The sequence below is a fragment of the Nomascus leucogenys genome, chromosome 8 (genome assembly GCF_006542625.1).
Source record: "Nomascus leucogenys isolate Asia chromosome 8, Asia_NLE_v1, whole genome shotgun sequence".
Lineage (NCBI taxonomy): Eukaryota > Metazoa > Chordata > Mammalia > Primates > Hylobatidae > Nomascus > Nomascus leucogenys.
In genome coordinates this window covers 101,549,640-101,566,395 of record NC_044388.1, presented here as the reverse complement: position 1 = coordinate 101,566,395, position 16,756 = coordinate 101,549,640, and positions in this window count along the sequence as shown.

Here is a 16,756-nt window from a genome sequence, read left to right as displayed (position 1 = left end):
CCTGGCAGGACTGGGAGCAGAGGGGGCCCCGGGCCATAGGAGCCATGGGCAGGCCCAGGTCCTGCTCCCACAGCAACCCGCCAGCAGCTGACTCAGGGACCAGGGCCCCCTAGCCTCAGTGTCACCTGAGAGACCTGACACCACTCTGGCGGGGCAGGTTCCTGGAGAGGAGGAAGTAAAGTTCCCCACTGGGCGGCTGGAATGGAGCCTGCCCATAAACGTTGAGTTACAGGAGCTAAGCCAGTGCTGTTACCTGTCTAAGTGGGTTCGAGGACAAGGTTTGTCATGCCCCTTACAAAACTGACATACGTATGATGGCTAGACTGTCACCCCATCTGTGCATCTGGGTGAGAGAAGCCTCCGCTAGCTGAACCACATTTTGTGTTTGTTTTTGGTTTTTTTTTTGGAGACAGGGTCTCACTCTGTCACCCAGGCTGGAATGCAGTAGCACAATCATGGCTCACTACAGCCTCGACCTCTCAGGCTCAAGTGATCTTCCAACCTCAGCCCCCCAAGTAGCTAGGACCACTGGTGCACGCCAGCACATCTGGCTAATTTTGTTATTTTATTTTTGTAGAGACGAGGGTCTTGCCATGTTGCCCAGGCTGGTCTCAAACTCCTGGACTCAAGTGATCCTCCTGTCTCAGCCTCCCGAAGTGCTGGTGAACCATCATTTCTGTTTTGTTTTGACTGATTTGTACCCCACCCCGGTTCCTAAGAGATAACAATCACCTGACGATGCAGGGACCGCCATGGGGTGTGTGTAAGTCCCCAGGCTTGGCCCATGAGGTGCAGCCTCCTGTTCCTTCTGTCAATCCAGCCCCTCCTCCTGGGACTAGGCCAAGGACAGCCACGGGACGGCCCTGAAATGGCGGGGAGGGGTGCTCACAGTTACCTTTGGGGGAGGTGAGGCTGGGGGATTCATGTCCCCCTGGGCTCAGGAGGCTGAGGCCTGGGGCACACACCCCACCAGCCTGGGCTGAGCTGCACCGTGAGTCCCCAGGCCACGGTCTTTGGGTGAATCTCTCAGTCTCTCTGAGGACCCATCTGTGAAATGGGGACAGAAATAACCTCCTTCACAGGGCTGCTGGGAAGATCCACTGAGAGCCTACACAGGGAGGGCCCGGCCCAGCGGGAGCCAGCGGTCTGCAGTTGTTAACCAGAACAAGAAATGTACAATGTGGAGACAAAGAATCGGGTGAGATGCACGGCTCTGCCTTCTCATCACTTTCAGGGCAGGGTAAGATATACTGATCGACAGAGATGAGCCACAGTTTGGGCTCCAACCAGTATCTGTGACTGCAGCAGGCTTGTTAATTGAGATTTATAAACAGCGTCTGCATCCCGGCAGGGGAAGGCACTGGTGGAGTGAGCTGCATCCGTGCAAGATGCTGGGGGAACCCGGGGACCAGGCAGGAACCTTTCCCAAGCCTGCCCAGAGGAAGCCCGAGGATTCCTTCCTGATTCGGGCTCAGTGGGGCAGGCGGCCACTAAGAAGATGAGAGCAGTTTCCTGGTGGGAGGTGGGTTCCCACCCAGGAGGAACGTAAGCATTCAGCGCTCGTTCAACACGTGTCCACTGACGCCAGCCCTGCACCAGGCCTCAAGAGGGCCCTGAAGGTACAGAAAGGACCCAAGTCAGAGCCTCCCTTGGGGAACTCACAGTCCGGGGCTTAGACCCATCCTCTAGTGCCCAGGTGACCAGGTGTCTGCAGCAGGCAGCTGGGGAGTGAAGGTGGACGCGTTCTCCCCGTGTCCTGTCTGCAGCCCGGGCCTGAGAACATGCCCGGGGAAAAGCTGCCCCAGCCCTGATGCATCCCACTGGAGGGTGACAGTGGAGGACACCTGGGGAGGACAGATTCGGAGGCAAGAAGCCCCAAGAGGAATTCACCAAGGGGAAGAGTTGGGGCACAAGTGCAACCTGTTCTCAGTGAGAGGTGTGATGGGGTGAGTCCGGGCTCGGGTGCCCTGGCCGCAGGGGCCGAGGGGTCAACCTGTATGAAGAGCCCAGCCAAAGGGTCCCCGTCATGGGAACCATGTGAGTCCCCCACTCACCACAGAAAGAGGGGTTCTCGGCACTCCTCTCGCATTGCTGGTTTCTCCCATTGGGAAAGGAGGTCTCTGGGCTTGCGGGGAGGGACTTGTGTCCCTGCCCAGAGGCTGTGAGGGGCCCTCCGTGACTTGACACAGATTCCTGGGCTATCACAGAGCCAGCTCCTGGCGGACAGCCACAGCGCTGCACCTCCCAGATGTGGAGGCCAGCTCGCCACCCATGTGCCCACCTTCCATGGTCAGGGACCTTAGCAGCCACCCTGGAGTGGAAGAAAGGGGCAGGGGACAGCCGGAGTGGGTGGGCCTCTTCAGCTGTTCCTAGGTGCCAATCACAGTGCAAATACTTTTTTAAATTATTTTTTCAAAATCCCCCAAAAGCAGGGGTTCTTAGCATCATTTCACTATGGCAAGACCTAAAGGGAGAAGGAAGGAAGGGGCATTCATGGACCTGGACCTGGCTTGGGCTCCAATCCTGAACACTTCCTCCCAGTGTGTCCTTGTGTGGGTGTGTCTGTGTGTGTCTCTGTGAGCGCGTGTGTGCAAGTGTGTGCATGTAACCATGTATGAGTGTGTCTGAGTTTCTGCATGTCTGTACATGCACATGTGAGTTTGAGTGTATGCACCTGGCATATGTGTGTGTGTGTGTGACTTTAATCCAAGAGCGGCCGACCCCGAACACCTGCGCTCCACATGGCCTGGCAGAGGCGTCTGTTCTCGGAGGAGGCCGTGTGGGTCCCTCAGCAGCCCCTCCCCCACAGCCCAGCAGCTGGCCACCATCTCGGCACACATTTCCCTGTCACATCTGATTTGCAAAGTTGTATCTGTGACGGACCCACAGGAGCGTCCAGTTGAGGCTTTTTCAGGTCAAGGAGTATTTTCCCGAGTCCCGCTCTTCAGAGGGGAAGGCAAATGTGAGCAGCCCTGTCTCCTCTCCCAGGCCCATGCTGCCAGCAGCGGAATCTTCCCCTGGTCCACGGTGGGTGAGGGCCTGAAGGGCCACCTCCAGGTCTGTCATCATCCCATTTTACAGATGAGGACATCGAGGCCTGCAGCAGTCGTGTTGTTTTCCCAAGGTACACAGCTGCCAAGGCTGGGGCTAATATTGGAAGTGGATTCTCTGGCCCCTCCCCAAGCCCTTGGTTGTCACTATCACTGTCTGCAGCCTCCCCACAGGTGCCTGGGCTGGGCTGTTCCCTCTGACCTGACTCCAGGACCTCCTCCTCCAGGAAGCCTGCCTGGGCTGTCTTGGCTGGTTTCCAGAGCATCTGGGGAAGAGACTGCCAAGCTGGGAGGCTTTGATCCCATGAAGTCATCATCTTGGTGACTGCACTTTGATGCAGGAGTGGAAACCCATGACAGGGGATGCCAGCAGAGCGGGGAATGCCAGCAGAGGGAATCCCCTATGAGCCCAGCCCTCGGCACAGGATCCAGCCAGCCGGGCCCAAGGGCCAAGCCACACACCCTTTCACTGAGGGCTGGGTTGGTGTCACCTCTCCTTGGTCTCCTTGTCACACCTGTGGTGAGGACACCCAGGGCCTCCAGACCAAAGACTACTAGGCCTCCCAGGGCCACCCCCACCCAGCTGCCCCGGCCCCACCTCTGAGCACTGACTCCCAGAGAGGGGAGGGGCTGCAGGGAGGACAAGCAGCCTTCCTGCCCTGGGGCTCCCTCTTGTGGTGGGGCCCAGGGAAGGGGCCTCACAGGCCATCGCTCCCAGAGGACAGGGACCAAGCCTGCTCTGCTCATCAGTCCCTGGCATGTAGCACACACTCAACAAATATCCAATGACTAGAAGGTATGTTAAAAAGTGTCCTGATCCCCAAAAAGGTTCCATGGCCACAGAGGTCTGGGAACTCCACGCTGAACATGGCAGTTTTTGCTCCTGCGGGGTCCCTCAGAGCCTTCAACGGGCCACTGTGCACTGTGTTCCAAGAAGGGGGTTGTCAGGCCTCTGGGCCTAAGCCAAGCCATCGCATCCCCTGTGACTTGCACGTATACATCCAGATGGCTTGAAGTAACTGAAGATCCACAAAAGAACTAAAAATAGCCTTAACTGATGACATTCCACCATTGTGATTTGTTTCTGCCCCTTAACTGATCAATGTACTTTGTAATCTCCCCCAGCCTTAAGAAGGTTCTTTATAATTCTCCTTACCCCTGAGAATGTACTTTGCGAGATCTACCCCCTGCCCCCAAAACATTGCTCTTAACTTCACCGCCTATCCCAAAACCTGTAAGAACTAATGATAATCCATCTCCCTTTGCTGACTCTTTTCGGACTCAGCCCACCTGCACCCAGGTGAAATAAACAGCCATGTTGCTCACACGAAGCCTGTTTACTGGTCTCTTCACACGGACACGCATGAAATTTGGCCTCTTTTTACTCTCTTCTCCAACTTCCCTCACTATCCCTCAACCTCTTTCTCCTTTCAATCTTGGCACCACACTTCAATCTCTCCCTTCTCTTAATTTCAATTCCTTTCATTTTCAAGTAGAGACAAAGGAGACACGTTTTATCCGTGGACCCAAAACTCCGGCGCTGGTCATGAACTGGGAAGGCAGCCTTCCCTTGGCGTTTAATCATTGCACAGACGCCTCTCTGATTATTCACCCACGTTTCAAAGGTGTCAGACCACGCAGGGACGCCTGCCTTGGTCCTTCACCCTTAGCGGCAAGTCTCGCTTTTCTGGGGGAGGGAGAAGTACCCCTCAACCCCTTCTCCTTCACCCTTAGCAGCAAGTCCCGCTTTTCTAAAAGAAAGGCAAGTACCCCAACCTCATATCTCTGTGCCCCAATCGCTTATTTCCACACCCCGACCTCTTATCTCTGCGCCCCAATCCCTGATTTCCGTGCCCCAACCCCTTCTCTGCTTTTCTAGAAGGCAAGAACCCCCCACCCCTTCTCCGTGTCTCTACTCTTTTCTCTGGGCTTGCCTCCTTCACTATGGGCAAGCTTCCACCTTCCATTCCTCCTCCTTCTCCCTTAGCCTGTGTTAAGAACTTAAAACCTCTTCAACTCTCACCTGATCTAAAATCTAAGCGTCTTATTTTCTTCTGCAATGCCGCTTGACCCCAATACAAACTCGACAGTAGTTCCAAATAGCAGGAAAACAGCACTTTCAATTTGTCCATCCTACAAGATCTAAATAATTATTGTCGTAAAATAGGCAAATGGTCTGAGGTGCCTGACATCCAGGCATTCTTTTACACATCAGTCCCTTCCTGGTCTCTGTGCCCAGTGCAACTCATCCCAAATTTTCCTTCTTTCCCTCCCGCCTGTCCCCTCAGTCCCAACCCCAAGTGTCGCTGAGTCTTTCTAATCTTCCTTTTCTACAGACCCATCTGACCTCTCCCCTCCTCGCCAGGCCGAGCTAGGTCCCAATTCTTCCTCAGCCTCCGCTCCTCCACCCTATAATCCTTTTATCACCTCCCCTCCTCACACCCGGTCCGGCTTACAGTTTCATTCCGTGACTAGGCCTCCCCCACCTGCCCAGCAATTTACTCTTAAAAAGGTGGCTGGAGCTAAAGGCATAGTCAAGGTTAATGTTCCTTTTTCTTTATCCCAAATCAGATAGCGTTTAGGCTCTTTTTCATCAAATATAAAAATCCAGCCCAGTTCATGGCTCGTTTAGCAGCAACCCTGAGACGCTTTACAGCCCTAGACCCTAAAAGGTCAAAAGGCCGTCTTATTCTCAATATACATTTTATTATCCAATCTGCTCCCGACATTAAATAAAACTCCAAAAATTAGAATCTGGCCCTCAGACCCCACGACAGGACTTAACCTCACCTTCAAGGTGTACAATAATAGAAAAAGTTGCAATTGCTTGCCTCCACTGTAAGACAAACCCCAGCCACATCTCCAGCACACAAGAACTTCCAAACACCTGAACCACAGCAGCCAGGCATTCCTCCAGAACCTCCTCCCCCAGGAGCTTGCTACAAGTGCCGAAAATCTGGCCACCGAGCCAAAGAATGCCCACAGCCCGAGATTCCTCCTAAGCCATGTCCCATCTGTGCAGGACCCCACTGAAAATCGGACTGTTCAACTCACCTAGTAGCCACTTCCAGAGCCCCTGGAACTCTGGCCCAATGCTCTCTGACTCCTTCGCAGATCTTCTCGGTTTAGTGGCTGAAGACTGACGCTGCCCAATCGCCTCGGAGGCCCCGTAGCCCATCACGGACGCCGAGCTTCAGGTGACTCTCACAGTGGAAAGTAAGCCCGTCCCCTTCTTAATCAATATGGAGGCTACCCACTCCACATTACCTTCTTTTCAAGGGCCTGTTTCCCTTGCCTCCGTAACTGTTGTGGGTATTGACGGCCAGGCTTCTAAACCTCTTAAAACTCCCCAACTCTGGTGCCAACTTAGACAATACTCTTTTAAGGACTCCTTTTTAGTTATCCCCACCTGCCCAGTTCCCTTATTAGGCCAAGACACTTTAACTAAATTATCTGCTTCCCTGACTATTCCTGACCTACAGCTGCATCTCATTGCCGCCCTTCTTCTCAATCCAAAGCCTCCTTTGCGTCTTCCTCTTGTATTCCATGTTAACCCACAAGTATAAAATACCTCTACTCCCTCCTTGGCGACCGATCATGCACCCCTTACCATCTCATTAAAACCTAATCACCCTTACCCCGCTCAGTGCCAATATCCCATCCCACAGCACACTTTAAAAAGATTAAAGCCTGTTATCACTCACCTGCTACAGCACGGGCTTTTAAAACCTATAAACTCCCCTTACAATTTCCCCATTTCACCTGTCCTAAAACCAGACAAGGCTTACAGGTTAGTTCAGAATCTGCGCCTTATCAACCAAATTGTTTTGCCTATCCACCCCGTGGTGCCAAACCCATATACTCTCCTATCCTCAATACCTCTCTCGACTACCCATTATTCTGTTTTAGATCTCAAACATACTTTCTTTACTATTCCTTTGCACCCTTCATCCCAGCCTCTCTTCACTTTCACTTGGACTGACCCTAACACCCATCAGGCTCAGCAAATTACCTGGGCTCTACTGCCGCAAGTCTTCACAGGCAACCCCCATTACTTCAGTCAAGCCCAAATTTCTTCCTCATCTGTTACCTATCTCAGCATAATTCTCATAAAAACACACGTGCTCTCCCTGCTGATCGTGTCTGATTAATCTCCCAAACCTCAATCCCTTACAAAACAACAACTCCTTTCCTTCCTAGGCATGGTTAGTGAGGTCAGAATTCTTACACAAGAGCCAGGACCGCACCCTGTAGCCTTTCTGTCCAAACAACTTGACCTTACTGTTTTAGCCTAGCCCTCATGTCTGCGTGCAGCAGCTGCCGCTGCTTTAATACTTTTAGAGGCCCTCAAAATCACAAACTATGCTCAACTCACTCTCTACATTTCTCATAACTTCCAAAATCTATTTTCTTCCTCACACCTGACGCATCTGCTTCCCGGCTCCTTCAGCTGTACTCACTCTTTGTTGAGTCTCCCACAATTACCGTTGTTCCTGGCCTGGACTTCAATCTGGCCTCCCACATTATTCCAGATACCACTACCTGACCCTCATGACTCTATCTCTCTGATCCACCTGACATTCACCCCATTTCCCCACATTTCCTTCTTTCCTGTTCCTCACCCTGATCACGCTTGATTTATTGATGGCAGTTCCACCAGGTCTAATCCCCACACACCAGCAAAGGCAGGCTATGCTATAGTACAAGCCACTAGCCCACCTCTTAGAACCTCTCATTTCCTTTCCATCGTGGAAATCTATCCTCAAGGAAATAACTTCTCAGTGTTCCATCTGCTATTCTACTACTCCTCAGGGATTATTCAGGCCCCCTCCCTTCCCTACACATCAAGCTCGAAGATTTGCCGCCACCCAGGACTGGCAAATTGGCTTTACTCAACATGCCCCGAGTCAGAAAACTAAAATACCTCTTCGTCTAGGTAGACACTTTCCCTGGATAGGTAGAGGCCTTTCCTACAGGGTCTGAGAAGGCCACCGCAGTCATTTCTTCCCTTCTGTCAGACATAATTCCTCGGTTTAGCCTTCCCACCTCTATACAGTCTGATAACAGACCAGCCTTTATTAGTCAAATCAGCCAAGCAGTTTTTCAGGCTCTTAGTATTCAGTGAAACCTTTATATCCCTTACAGTCCTCCATCTTCAGGAAAAGTAGAACAGACTAAAGGTCTTTTAAAAACACACCTCACCAAACTCAGCCACCAACTTAAAAAGGACTAGACAATACTTTTACCACTTTCACTTCTCAGAATTCAGGCCTGTCCTCGGAATGCTACAAAGTACAGCCCATTTGAGCTGCTTTTTATTACGCCCCCGTCTCATTCCAGACACCAGACCAACTTAGACTGTGCCCCAAAAAACTTGTCATCCCTACTATTTTCTGTCTAGTCATACTCCTCCGTTCTCAACTACTCACACATGCCCTGCTCTTGTTTACAATGCCGGTTTACACTGTTTCTCCAAGCCATCACAGCTGATATCTCCTCATGCTATCCCCAAACTGCCACTCTTAGCTCTTGAAGTAAATAAATAATCTTTGCTGGCAGGACTATGCTGAATCTCCTTAGGCACTCTCTAATCAGATGTCCTAGGTCCTTCCAATTCTTAGACCTTTTATACCTGTTTTTCTCCTTCTCTTATTCCATTTAGTTTTTCAATTCACACAAAACCGTATCCAGGCCATCACCAACAATTCTACACGACAAATGTTTCTTCTAACAACCCCACAATATCACCCCTTAAAACAAAATCTTCCTTCAGCTTAATCTCTCCCACTCTAGGTTCCCACGCCACCCCTAATCCTGCTTGAAGCAGCCCTGAGAAACATCGCCCATTCTCTCTCTCCATACCACCCCCCAAAAATTTTTGCCGCCCCAAGACTTCAACACTATTTTGTTTTATTTTTCTTGTTAATATAAGAAGGCAGGAATGTCAGGCCTCCGAGCCCAAGCCCATCGCATCCCCTGTGACTTGCACGTATACATCCAGATGGCCTGAAGTAACTGAAGATCCACAAAAGGACTAAAAATAGCCTTAACTGATGACATTCCACCATTGTGATTTGTTTCTGCCCCACCCTAACTGATTAATGTACTTTGTAATCTCTCCCACCCTTAAGAAGGTTCTTTGTAATTCTCCCTACCCTTGAAAATGTACTTTGCGAGATCCACCCCCTGCCCCCAAAACATTGCCCCTAACTCCACCGCCTATCCCAAAACCTATAAGAACTAATGATAATCCACCACCCTTTGCTGACTCTCTTTTCGGACTCAGCCCACCTGCACCCAGGTGAAATAAACAGCCATATTGCTCACACAAAGCCTGTTTAGTGGTCTCTTCACACGGACGCGCATGAAAGGGGTGACACGCAACTTCCCCAGGCACACTTGTAACCGAAGTGCATGCACGCATGTCTAGAGCTGGGGTAGCTCAGGACTCAGCATGGGCGATGCTGTTTCGGGAGCCGCTGCAGTGTCGGGCTGACAGCGAGGTCTCTGGAGGCAGACGAACCAGCGCCACCGCCTGTTAACTGTGTGACCCTGGGCAAGTCCCTTCACCTCGCTGAGCCTGAGTCACCCTTTACACTTCCATGGGATCCTCAGGGCCACTCTTGCCTCCATCCAGGTGCCACCATCACCCTCCTGGACCACATAGCAGTGGCCTCCTCCCGGGCCTCCCTAGCTCCAGTCTGTCTCCTGCCCCGGGATAGGAGCTCTGGCCGGGGAGGACTCGAGTCTAACTTGTTCCCCTCTCACTGTATCCCCAGCGCCCAGAGCAGGCCTGGCACAAAATAACGTTTGTTGAACGAATGCACGCATGCATGAATGAATGAATGGGTGGGTGGGTGGGTGTTCCCGTGGGACACTCTCAGGCCACTTGGCCACCCCCTTGCTACCCCTCTCCCACACCTCAATCTGGCTTGAACCTGAAGGAGCCCCAAGTCCCACTCAGCAAATTAATTCAATTTGAATAATTCTATTGTGGTGGGTTGTTGCCAGACTATGAAAGCTGAATGGGAAAACTCTCACACACACACAGAGAAGCTCTGGCTTCCACCTCTAGAATGCTTTCCAGACTCCAAGCCTCAGCCCCCGTACGCATGGCTCCCGCCCACACGCCCCGCACGCATACCTAAAACATGTACCCCGTGTGCAGATGAGAAGAGCAAGGCTCAGGGTGCCCAGTGACTCTGTCAGGGCACACAGCTAAGGCACAGGACACCAAGGGCGCCGTTCTGGAGCTGTACGGGTCAGTGTTGAACTCCCAGCTCTGCCTCCTCCCCTATCTGTGTGACACCAGGCCAGTCACTTCACCCTCTGAGCCTCAGTTTCCTCATCTGTCAAATACACTAGTAATCCCTCCTCTACAGGCTTGTGAGAAATAAATGAGGTAGTAGATGGGAGAGAGATTTTTGAGGAGAGCCGGTTTTGTGGCTATGCATGTGCGGAGGGGGACAGGGAAACCTAGGAAAAAGCCACCTAGAAGATGACACCCTCAGCTGAGGATGAAGCATTAGGGCCCAGCACAGTGGCCGGCATGAGCAGGTGTTCAATGAGCTTTTCTTTTTTTTTTTTTTTTGGAGACAGGGTCTCGCTCTCTCGCCCAGGCTGGAGTGCAATGGCGTGATCTCCGCTCACTGCAACTTCCACCTCCCAGGTTCAAGCAATTCTTGTGCCTCATACTCCCGAGTAGCTGGGATTACAGGCACATGCCACCACACCCAGCCTTAAAAAACATTTGTGGGACAAATGACTGCCTTCTGCTGGTGCAACTGAGAAGCCCAGAACACAGACGGAGCCACAGAAGACAGGACTGGACCAAGGGTGCCCTTGGGCAGACAATAGGAAGGTAGGGGATGCAGCTGGAGCCGTGAGCGCGAGGCCAGGCGTGGCCTAGACCCATTCTCCAGAGTCAGGAGCTCTGCCTGGGCACACGAGCCTGGGTACATGTCGGCCACCACGAACCCCGTCAGTCAAGGTGGCTGCACTTCGGTCAGAACGAGCATCTGGGTACCTGTTAGCCACCAGGAACGCCCCTCAGTTAAGACGGCTGCACATCAGTCAGAACGGGCACCGCCTCTGCCAAGATGGCTGCCTCCAGTCAAGATGGCTGCCAAGTTGGCCCCATAGAACAGGGGGCACTGGGCAGTGAAAGCCCCGCTACAACTGGCTTCAAAACAGAACAAATGAACTGTTAAATGGTGTCAAGACTGTAAATGGGAGGCCTCAAAACCCCAGGCAGCCCAAACTCTCCAAAGAATAAGAGAAAACCAGTCAGTCCAGCCCTGTGCCTCTGAGAATGCTGGGTAATTTCATTTTCCTCTTTGTCTTTTTGTTTTCCTTTAGCAGAACCACCAAGAAGCAGCCACAAAAATCAGTTAAGACTTCCAGAGTGCTTCCTTCTCCAGAAATCTTTTATAAAAGGTGAAAGATTTACAAGACCTGAAGAGCAAACCAAGCAGGATAATTGTTTTTGGAATGACCCCAATATTTTCACCCCGGCGACCCCGGCTGGGCATCTTGCCCCATATTTATGATTCCTGGTCTTGTGTGCGCCGCTGGGCGACCTTTCTGAGCCCCCTCTGCAAGCCCCCAGTCCCTTATCGGGCCTGTAACTCACCCTGACGTTATCTCTCGGGAGGGTTTTATGCACTTTAATTTAACTCCCTCATCATTATTTCCCGGACTTCAAGGTTTTCTCTTTGGAGCTGCCCTTCCTGGGACAAGCATAATCTGTTTGCCATCAAGCCCAATAAATATGTTTGTGCGGGAGATGGGAACCGTTTGGGGAGAGCAGCTCAGGCCTGGGAAGCAGCCTCAGGCTCTCACCCCCTTCTCGGCTTCCAGGCTGGTCTCTGTCCTTGAACCTCTGTCAGATGGGAGTCGCAGCCTTAGATCCCAGACCACGTGGCCAGATCTAGCAAATGCAAATCCAGGACGCCCAGTTAAATTTGAATTTCAGATAAACAATGAATTGTTTTAGTATAATAAGTATGTCCCATGCAGTGTATGCGAAAAAATTATTCATTGTTTATGTGAAATTCAAATTTAATTGGGTGTCTCGTATTTTCAGTGGTATCAGCTCCTAGGGGGCTGCTGCACTCACGACTCCAAATGCACATTCATATATTGGGGCTGTATTTGTTCCCGAAGGCTGCTGTAACAAAGTTCCACAGATTTGGTGGGGGCGGGGGGCGGGTAAACAAACTGATGTTCTCACAATTCTGGAGGCTAGAAGTCCGAGGTGGAGGTGCCAGCAGGGGTGGTTTCTCCCAAGGCCTCTCTGCCTCGCATGCGGATGGCAGGCTTTTCCCTGGGTCCTCATGTCTCCCCTCTGGGTGTCTGCGTCCTAATTTCTTCCTCCTATAAGGACACCAGTCAGATTGGATTAGGGCCCACCCTAATGATGTCACTTTCATTTAATTACCTCTTTAAAGGCCCTGTCTTTGCCCGGCATGGTAGCTCACGCCTGTAATCCCAGAAATTTGGGAGACCAAGGTGGGAGGATCGCTTGAGCCCATGAGTTCAAGACCAGCCTGGGCAACATAGGGAGACCCCGTCTCTACGAAAAATTAAAAAAAAAAAAATTAGCTGGATGTAATGGCACACGCCTGTAGTCCCAGCCACCTGGGAGGCTGAGGTGGGAGGATCACCTGAACCCAGGGAGGTTGAGGCTGCAGTGAGCTGTGATGGTGCCACTGCACTCCAGCCCAGGCGACAGAGCGAGATCCTGTCTCAAAAAATATAATTAAATAAATAAATAAAGGCCCGGTCTCGCGTTACAGTCACATGCTAAGGCAGTGGGAGTTAGGACTTCCACAGATGAACTTGTGGGGGAGATAGAATCCCGCCCATCACAGGGGGTATGTAACCATCACCACCAGAAGGAGTCCGGGCAACCTGTGAGGACAAGAGCTTTGCCTGTCTGGCCACCACTGGGTCACCAGTGCCGGCCCCAGGGCTTGGCTCAGAGCAGGCCCACAATGAAACATCTGCAGTAGGGCCCCCTGTCAGATGCCACCCACGCTATCCCCTGACCTTCCCACGGTGTGTAGCAATCCCGAGGGGGCGCTTGACAGCTCTGCGAGGCGGGTATGCAGAGGAGGAATGGAGCACAGAGAGGCACAGGAGCAACCCTGGGTCACACAGCAAATCAGGGCCGACCTTTACAAGCAGGTCTCAGGCTCCAGAACCAGGACGGATCTCCCTCCATCCACCCCTGCCAACCACCCCTAACCATTTGTTCCTTAACTCTCTTAGGGTCCCCATAAGCCCACGGCACTCATTCAGCCACAATGGACGCCAGGCAGCATAGCAGGGGCCCAACTGCAGGTCAAGAGGGGACGATTTGGGGTCACATCCTCGGACAGGCTGTGGAAGGAGTCTCCTGCAGGAAGGGACCTTGGTCCACCTCCCCCAACAGGGCCCTGTCACTCCGAGGGCTTTCTGGATGAGGCGGTCACAGTTGGAGGCTCCAGAGGGAGACAGGTGTGAACTGAAGTCCCTGCCCAGTGACTTCATGGCCGTGTGATCTCAGCACTTCCCGTGGGCAACTCCTGGCCTCAGTTTTCTCTCCTGCAAGGAGCTGAGGTAGGAGGATGAGATTTGATCAAATTAACCACGATATTTGCCCCTCTGTGTTTCCTAACAAGTCCCAACCCTGCCCCATGCACAGGGAGCTTGCATTTCTCAAACGAGGGTGCTGTTGGAATTTGGGATGGGACAATTCTCCATGTCAGGTGACTGTTCCGTGCCTTGAGGGATGTTTGGCCTTCCTAGCCTCTGCGTGTGGTTATAAAACCGATCTGCTCCCCAACCCTGCCAACCCCTCCCCAGGCGACAACCAAAAATGTCCCCTCCCATTACCAAATGACCCTGGTTGAGGCCAGCAGCCCCCACTGCTCTGGGGAGAGGATGCCTTAGCAGGAGCTGAGGCAGGTCCTGGAGCAAATTCCAGAGACCAAGGGTGCGGAGCAAGGAGACCCTGTGGGTCTTTAATAAGGGGGCTCTGCCTCTAGACCGGGACAGGGCAAAAAGGACAACAGCACCCTAGACAGGCTTGTGGGAGCCCCCAGCTGTGTGGCTCATAAGCAGAGGACCTCAAGGCTCTCTCTTCTCCGTGCCGTGGTGCCCCGCAGCCTGGTGATTCCCATGCGCCCAAGAGTGACACGGAAGCCTGAGAGGCTGCCGGGCATGATGGAGCCTCAGAATTGGGAGCAAAGGTCGATGGGGCCCCAGCCTGAAGACACCCAGACGAGGTGCCCATGGGCCAGCTGTGTCAATCGTGAGTTTTGCTTTCTGTATTTTATGATGCCTTGACATTTTAGAGGCCTTGTTAATCTTGAAGGAACTGCCCCTTCCAGGGCTAGCTAATTCCTAGAGATAGCAAAGAGCATGACTTTCACATGCAAACCCCCATCCCGAATTGCACATCCCCAGCCTCCTTTATCCAATTCTCACAGCCAAACCCATAATTCCACTGCCCACAGTCACTCCAGGTACTCTCATCTCAGTGCCCGGGTGCCAGGGGCAGGTACCAGACAACCAGACCCCACTTCTACAGCCCGGAGCCCGCCGAATTATTCAAACTAGCCAAGCATCTATCCAATCCTACACGGGCTCTAACTTGCCCACTCTGCCTTGTCCATTTTTTCTTCCCTTGGAAACCATAATGAAGGCTCTGGGCCATGTTCCCTCCAAGGTCTAGCTGCCTCCTCCCTGACCCTGGAGCTTCTTCATGGGGCCCTGCAGGATGTGGTGTACCCCCTTCTCCAGGGAACTGTGAGTAGTAATCACTCTTTTTTTTATTTTTATTTTATTATTATTATTTTAATATAGAAACGGGGGGGGTCTCTTTATTTTACTCAGGCTGGTCTCGAACTCCTGAGCCCATGTGATCCCCCACCTCAGCCTCCAAAAGTGCTGGGACTACCGGCATGAGCCACCATGCCCGGCCAATAAACACACTTTCAATGGCATTGGCCTCTTCATGTCTGCCACCTTACCATACCTGATTAAAACACATCCCAGTACATTTTACAACAACCACCCTCTTCTCCCAGGGTGCACACGCACCACATTCACATCTGGGCAAAGGGGCACCAGAAATTGACTGACATCCACCACCACTCCCAGCCGAATGAGCCTGCCAAGAGGCATCATGTTCCATTATCATGCGGAGCAGCAGCCCTGCACACCAGCGAGGAGTGTGATGACTAGTGCCCTGTGTGAGGCTGATGACAGAGATGGACAGAGAGCCAGGACCCAGAGCCCAGAGATCCCTCCCAGCTGCACGGGATGATGTCTGGCCCAGCATGGCCCAGGGTGCCCCTGGCCTCAGCGTGGCTTTGCCCCACCTGGGCCAAGTGGAGCCCAAGGGCCTGCCAGTGCTGGGGGAACCCTCATCCTCATGTGCTCCCCACCCCCTCGCCTCCCTTCCTGGGCCAGTGCAATTGTATCTGGCAGAGGTGGGTGGACACACCCAGAGTTGCCTGTGGTCTGAGGCCAGCTCTGCCATTCATCAGTCCATCAGCCGTGTCCTGGGGCGAGTCATCCCCTGGGCCCTCTGCTTCCTCCCGTGTAAAATAGGGACAAGTGCCTTCTTTCCTAAGGAGATTAATCACAGAAATAAGTAATCGATGATGATTGGACTCCTCAAAACACAATTGCGGCCAAAGAGGGAGAAGCACCCCCACTTCCTACTCACCCTACCACAGAAATGCACGGATTTCAGGCCATCAGGCAGCCGCGTTGTGTTTGGGACATTTCTTCTGCAGAATCTCTTGAAATGATCATTATTGGATTTCTAATGCCACATAAAATGTGCCCAGGATGATGTCACCTGCACTAGAAGGACTCTGCGTCCTCATTGGCTCCAGGACCAGGGGGTGCAGCCAATCAGAGCTCATCTTGGCTGAACACAGGGTCATTTGTTGCCATGTTTTCTTTCTTTTTAACAAAAATTTTAATTGGCAAGTACAAATTGTATATATCGGCTGGGCACGATGGCTCATGCCTGTAATCTCAGCACTTTGGGAAGCCAAAGCAGGTGGATAACCTGAGGTCAAGAGTTCAAGACCAGCCTGACCAATATGGTAAAGCCCATCTCTACTAAAAATACAAAAATTAGCTGGGCGTGTTGGTGCAGGCCTGTAATCCCAGCTACTGGGGAGGCTGAAGCAGGAGAATCGCTTGAACCCGGGAGGGGAGGTTGCAGTGAGCCAAGATCGCACCACTGCACTCCAGCCTGGGTGACAGAGTGAGACTCCATCTCAAATAATAATAATAATAAAAAATAATAAATAACGAAATAAAATTGTATATATTTATGGTGTGCAGCATGATGTTTTGATGTATGTGCACATTGCAGAATGGCTAAATTGAGCTATTTAACATGCATTATTACCTCACAGACTTTCCATTTTTTTGTGGTGAGAACATTTAAAATCTACTCTCTTGGCAACTTTCAAGTATACACTCTGTTGTTATTAACTGTAACCACCGTGTTGTACAAGAGATCTATCGAAGCACTCCTCCTGTCTAACTGACATTTTGTGTCCTTTGATCAGTATCTCCCCCGCCCTGCCACCCCTACCCCTTGCCCCTGGCTACCACCATTCTGCTCTCTGCTTCCATGAGTTCAGCTTGTTTACACTCCATGTGTAAATGAGATCATGTATTATTTGTCTTTCTGT